At 40.0% G+C, this 7142-nt stretch overlaps 1 pseudogene; it reads left to right on the forward strand.

The window, feature by feature from the left end:
• Positions 1-6300: 6300 nt before the first annotated feature.
• Positions 6301-6418, forward strand: LOC126419725 (5S ribosomal RNA; annotated as a pseudogene).
• Positions 6419-7142: the final 724 nt, after the last annotated feature.

Consider the following 7142-nt stretch of genomic DNA (forward strand, 5'->3'; position numbering starts at 1 on the left):
TTGCTGGACCTACCAGTAGCTCCTATAATTTTTACTCCACTCACAGACATTATTGCTAGTCCTGGTTGACATGAAATATGGTCAAAGAAAGATTCTGATATGGCACTGATTTGGGATCCTGTGTCTAAAAGTACTTGCAGCTCAGTGTTATAAACATTTACAGGTATTACAGTTTGTTTAATAATAGTGTTCCTTTTTCTCCTGTTCTTCCCATAACAGATCCTGCTCAACCATAATGCCTTTCCAGGAAATATTACCTACAGATTTCTGTTGTATATCAGGTGTTTTTTTTTGGCTTTGTTGACGTCTACATCTTTACAGATCTTCAACAGATCACGTTCTACTATATTTATATCTGGACGTTCTTTAGGTCTCTGTAAATCTATTTCTTTCATTACATTAAGCAAAGCTTGCCCCAATATAGTGTCATCTGGCGGCTCTTTCGGTTTTGTTTCGGTTACGCATTCCGGATTTTGTTTCGAAAAGGTGCCATTAAGTTTTTCGCAACCTCTTTCAGTAAAGGTATAAGTATGTTTGTCTACCTCCGAAAACTCACCTGTATCTGAATCTGTCGTCTCTCCTTCGTCTGAGTTATCACTAGGTTCTATTTCGTTCTCAGATTCAAGCAGGAAAGCAACTTTTAAACAGTGAGGCAGATTATCACTAGATGTTTCAGCCACTTCGTTTTTCGACTCATTTTCTACCCAATGCACATCGTTTGGAGACTCAGGCAATTCTGTTGTATCATTTTGAACGATTTCAGCCTTCACTTCATACTTAGTATAATCGTCATATACTTCGATAACCTCCATTTCATTTTCCCCTTTGTTATCATTCTCAGGTAATCGTGCGAAATTCCTACTAGACCCTTCTGCATTAGAAACACTAAACACCTTTCCATCAACAACAATTTCGTCTGCACTGCTTATAATGTCATGTTCATTAACGTCCTCCTTTACATCACTTTCACCTATTTTTAATTGTGCACACATCTTTTGCGTGGCATATTCTAGCTCCCTTTCCTCTTTATTCATCATAACCTCCCCCACATCTACGTCTTTTACCTCATACACATTATTAACAGTACAAATATTCCCCTTTTCACTCGCCTTTTCTGGCTCCCTTTCATTCTTTAATAATGTCTTTTCGCATGATTCCGATACTGAGTTATCTTTATCATATGACATATTAACTTTATTTTCATTTCTACATTCATCTACTACTGAAACCGGCCAACGGAAGTGTCCGATCCCGCCTCTTCTGTTTCTCTCTACGGCAGCCATCTTGTTCTGACGTCTGCCATTTGAGTGTGCTGCCAAGTGCAATGTACGCTGCTTCGGCAACCGCTGCCCCGAGCACAAACTGTCACGTGAACTCGCACTGGGAACGCCACTATGTATCACTCCGCGCCCATCTTCCACAGGCGCGTCCTTAACCTTCCTGTCCTGGGCTTTACATCTTTCCTTCTCGAATTTATTATTTGACATATTTTCTTTGGGCCCAAAACCAGTTTTCGCGTGAATCGGGCCCGTAACACACGCGGTTTTCAGTTTTCCATTTCGTCTCTATTTTGGAAATTACGCGTCATGTATCCTCTACCGCGCGTAGTATAATTTCCCCTGCCTCTCGCACGACCTCTTTGAATCGTGTTTACACGATATCTTGCGTTTTCAGGTCGTTCATTTTGGTCATTACTTTCTCGCAAATAATTGTTGTTATTGTGGGGACGAGATTCGCGATTTCTTCGCCAGTGATCTTCATCCTCTACCCTTTCCAAGGACACAGAAAAACTTCTGTGGGTACTCCCAACATATCGTTTAGAATCCTCAGGCAGTTTCTGCCAAAGAACCCAAACGATCTCAGCTTCAGTCCTTCTAGCCTTCAAATGTATCAGTTTTCTGTACCATGATTCGCAAAATTCTTTCATGGTTTGCCTACCTCTGATGTCATACAATCTGGCCATTAGAAATTCACGCCACAACTGGTCTTGTTTTTGTACTGACCAGTATTCGTCAATAAATTTTTGTTTAAAGGTTTCAAAAGACATCTGGTTAGTATCAAGATTCAACCCCCATCTTTTTGCTTCTCCCGTTAATGCACTTATCACAACATTGATTTTTTCCTGGTCAGACAAATATTCAGGAAAATTTCTTTCGCAATTCTTTACAAAGTCTAGGTGGTGCCATCCGTTATGTCTCTTTGTAGGGTCGAATTTCTCTTCGCCCTCTAATATTTTACTGAGAGGCATTCTTTCAGTAAAATGTGTAGGTCCGGTTTGTATTTTTCTTTCCAAGTCATACATTTTGCCTCGGATTTGTAAAGTATTATGGTCACACTTCTTTTCACAATTAACAATCTGTTTGGTTAGTTCTCTACTTTTTTCTGTTACAGATTGTTTAATCTGTGCAAATTCTGCGTTACATTCTGTTTATATTTCGGATTTAATACCGAATACCTTTTCGTCCACTTTAGTACAGACGAAGGGTTCTATTTGATCGTGAATTTTAATTACTTCAGAGTCAAATCTTTCGTTAATGTCATCAATTTGTCCTTGAACATTGGCAATATTACTATTGATGACAGTAATTTCGCTTTTAATACTTTTGATTTCGTTACTCACTGTTCCTACCCTTGAGTTAACTTCTTCAATTTGTTTACTAAGTCTGGTACCCTGCATTTCGATTTGTTTACTTTGTTGCCCCAATGCTGCAATTTGTGCCTTAATATTGTCATTTTCTGCTGCATTTTGTTGTCCCTGTGCTGCAATTTGTGCAGACAACATTTTTAACAATTCTATCATATCTGAATTCTTTTCACTTTTAGGTTCTGCTACATTTTCAGGTTCAAGTCCTACTTCCCTCTCAGTTTCTGGTGATTCGAACATATCCCGCGATTCATTAACATAGCCACTGTCTTCCACAACATCGCTCATATTGTCTTGCTTAGTACGAGCGACATTCATAGCTTCTAACTGTTTATTGACATCGGCGTGGTACCGTACGTAATTTAACTCGCGCGTAATGCCATCTGTTGGTGTGCTGTCTGAACTGCTCTCGATCGCTTTCTGTTCTCGCGTGTCTAGATTTATTTCTAGTTTCCTGTCCATTTTAGCTATTATTAAGTACTGATACCTTTAATTTTCAATTTAAACTGAACTTTCACTATCCGTTCTGTCAACTAATGTACAGGTTCGTGCCGCTGAACGTTTTATGTTTACTCTATGTTTGTAAAACGCTTACTACTTATAATTTTTTTCCGCTTGTAGATGCAAATTGAACAACGTCCTGTCACGCAGCGCCACGTATAACACTACAACAGCGTATTTACGTAGCTTATTCAATCAAATACAAAGTTTGGCTTAGTACATACGATGTCCCAACAGAACAATTAGTCCTGTCACGGAAAAGCCACGTATAACACTCCTGTCTGCTACTACTGTACCATAACCTTAAAACTGGAAACAGGTTATGAAATAAAACTATTTTGTTAAAGCAATTATGGTATATAGCAACAGAGCAGTGTTACCCTCTGAGAGGAATTTTGTCAGGTTGACCGTGCTGTACCTAACGGGAATGGCTTATCGAAAATGAAAGTCAGAATTACGTAAATATTTGAACAGTACGAACAAAATTTTGTCTATCTGTACTGTTCAACTGAGAAAGAAAACGGTCGCCAGCCTAACTAGGCAAGAGAATGATTAACATTCTCGTTTAAGAAAATAGTTATCAGTAGCTATAACGGATCCACACAACCTATACTTGGTCACACGCGAGTGCAGTGAACTATTACACATACATATGTTTACGTTAAGATTGGAACTAACAGAGCAGCAGAAACAATTTGCAAAATTATAACAGCTACCGAAACACACTATTACTTTCAGGGCTTACACAAAGTGAATGGTCTTTATAACATTACTATTGATATGCACTTCTAATACACCAGAGAGACAAACACTTAGTGATCATGAACATATAATTTCCTACTATGCAGTTTTCCACTTTTACTACCGTGAGACATAAAATTAACATTTATGTAAGATACTGACTCACTTTCTGCGATTAACAACAGGCAGTAATGTGATCATTTACTAATCAAAACTTTATAAGCCTCAGTCTGGAGAAATTTTAATTTGAAGTTGGCAAGAACACATTAATAAGCAGTTTTACTAAGAAAATTATTTCAGCAAGTATCATTAACTTTAACTCAGTCTCTTGCCACATTAACTTTAACTTTCTCTTTACTATGCTCAAGGGGCATTAATTAGAAAACTGGGTTTTAAAGTACTTTCAGTAAGGACACTCGGTAATCACTTTAGTTCAAACGGAGAGGACCCTGAGAGGTGTTATGATGAGGAGAAAAATCAAGGTAGGTACATAAATGCAGATATAAATTACCATATATTTGAGCACATTATCACATCCATTAAGCTGATCCTTCACTGTACATCATTATAGTATTACATTACAGTGATTGCGCAACGTGGTGGCAACTGCATGTTGGTAGGTGGAATTGCAGGCAGAATTGCTGGGCTCGGTCGTTTCTTGGTGACGATGATAGATACAAATTCCAGGATATTTCCAGCTATTTATCCATCCATCCGAGGCCTTGGAAAGAAGCAGGAAAAGCCTCTCTCGGAATCAGCACAATATGCATCTTTTACATGGCAGTGCACGGACTCGTACCTCGTCCCCGACTGGTGGCTCATCCGCGACTGCCGGCTTGTCTCCGACTGACTATCAGTTCCACCTTTTCCACCTAGGCCAACCACAATTTGAGCGCGCTACACAGTTCCGTTCCCAAGGTTAACCACTACACCATTTACATACAAACTAAGAACCCTAAGTGAGGATCAGCAGTTTACATAACAGTAAACAATCATTTTAAACAAAACAGAACATTTGCACATATAGACATTTCTACAAAAAAATTATTCACACAAAATTACAATTATATACAGTAAGTTTTGTTCCCTCCAAATATGACAAAGTGTTTAAATGAAAGATATGCTACACAGCATAGAACCAAACCATGACATCAAAGTTTGTATAAAGAAAGCAGTATACAATTTTGTGTTATCTATTCAATCAAACATATTTACAGAAGCTCAGCGATGTAACATTAAATAAAACAAAAGGCAAAATAAACCAGTAGAGTATTAGAGCTATGGTGTTACAGACTGTGTTGCGTTCAGAAGATATTTCACAAAACAATATATACCAAGTCCTGAAGCGTACACTGAAATAATCTTAAAATACTAGAAAATGGTGACGGCTGGAGTAGAAGACTGTGAAATACACTGAAGTCTTTAAGCTATAGGTGCTTGGCATTTCCAATTTCGTCACTGTAAGAGAAATATATTTAAGAGACCTACCAACAACAGACGCCATATCCTTCTGCATGTTTGACATAGGCACCTTTAAATACTCGTATATAACAGAGAAAATTCTTCCAAAACGCACTGAAGCACTGAAACAAAACCTGGTCATTCCTAAGAAATTGGGTGATGTAAATTACTTATTTAGGCGGGAAGGATGAGACAGGTAGTCGTAGGTAAAGGAGGTAGCAGGTTTCCGTCCACTTGCGTAATACTGGGGAAATGCAGGGAGGCTGCAAAGGAGATTGATTACCATATAGGATGTACAACGTATATAGATATGGGAAATTAGAACGGTAAGAGGTTTGTCTGAGCATGAGAAAGGATCACAGAGATGCTGAAACAACTGCACTGGAGATCACATGAAGATAACGCAAACTATAACGAGAAAGCATACTTACTGAATTTCAGGAACCACCTGTCAGTGACAGATGAAGGAATATACTACCATCCCCTACGTATCGCTCCTGTAGGTATCGTGAGAACAATATTAGACTACTTAGAGTTTGCACAGTGGCGTTAAAGCAATCACTTTCCCGCACTGCATACGTGAATGGTGCGGGAAAAATCCTTGATAACTGGTGCAACGGGAAGTCCCCTGTGCCATGCAGTTCACAGTGGTTTGCAGAGCATGACTGTAGGCGTAGGTATTCATTCGCGCTAGATATTTATTTCAGACAGGCATCGGTACCATTTTAGTGAGCAATCACGTCAGAATCCAAAATTGTATTTTTACATGCCTCTAATTGAAAACGTCCATCCATCTGATATCCCTAACGAGGCAGATAGTAATTACTGTGAATATGAACTAGCGGAAGAGTCTCGAGAACCGTGTGTATAAGAAACATGCGTTGTCATCTCTTGTAACCTCAAATAATGAACCAAGGAAATATAAAAATTTAGATTATGCTTTATTGTTAATAGGCAACGGCCTTACCGCAGTGGACACACCGGTTCCCGTGAGATCACCGAAGTTAAGCGCTATCGGGCGTGGTCGGCACTTGGATGGGTGATCATCCAGGCCGCCATGCGCTGTTGCCATTTTTCGGGGTGCACTCAGCCTCGTGATGCCAATTGAGGAGCTACTCGACCGATTCGTAGCGGCTTCGGTCGAGAATACCATCATAACGTCCTGGAGAGCGGTGTGTTGACCCCACGCCCCTCCTATCCGCATCCTCCACTGAGGATGACACGGCGGTCGGATGATCCCGGTAGGCCACTCGTGGCCTAAAGACGGAGAGCTTTTTTTTAAATTGGTAATACAATAATAATGTTTCTTACCAATATTTAATTTCAAGTCTTCAAGAACACATTCAGAGCTCTGCTACAGACCTGTCTGAGGTACAAAATGATTAAACTCCACCTACGAGAGGCAAAAGCAGCGTTAGTATCTATTAGTACAGCCACCTCCAAATAAAAATATTATGTAAAACTGTTTTCTCAATGTCAGTGACATAATCACTTAATTATAGGTTGAATTTTCGATCCACGAAGGCCTATGAAGTTTTTGGCTTCTGTTGTAAAATTTTACGAAGTGGAGGTTGACTTTGCTTCTAGGCAGCTTAGTTATCTGTAAAGTTTTACCCCTGCCTCTTGGGGTGCGACAGTGCCTAGTGACTTTTTGGGTCAGTGTGGATCAACGTGATCTCCTCAAGACGGAGCGACAAAAGTGCGAGCGCAGGCAGCTGCAGCAGGTGATGCGCCCCGCTAGGCCGCGAGGGCCCACGCCAGCGCCTGCGCCACGCCGTGATTGCCGCCGCTGTAT

The sequence above is a fragment of the Schistocerca serialis genome, chromosome 1 (genome assembly GCF_023864345.2).
Source record: "Schistocerca serialis cubense isolate TAMUIC-IGC-003099 chromosome 1, iqSchSeri2.2, whole genome shotgun sequence".
NCBI classification, from domain to species: Eukaryota; Metazoa; Arthropoda; class Insecta; order Orthoptera; family Acrididae; genus Schistocerca; species Schistocerca serialis.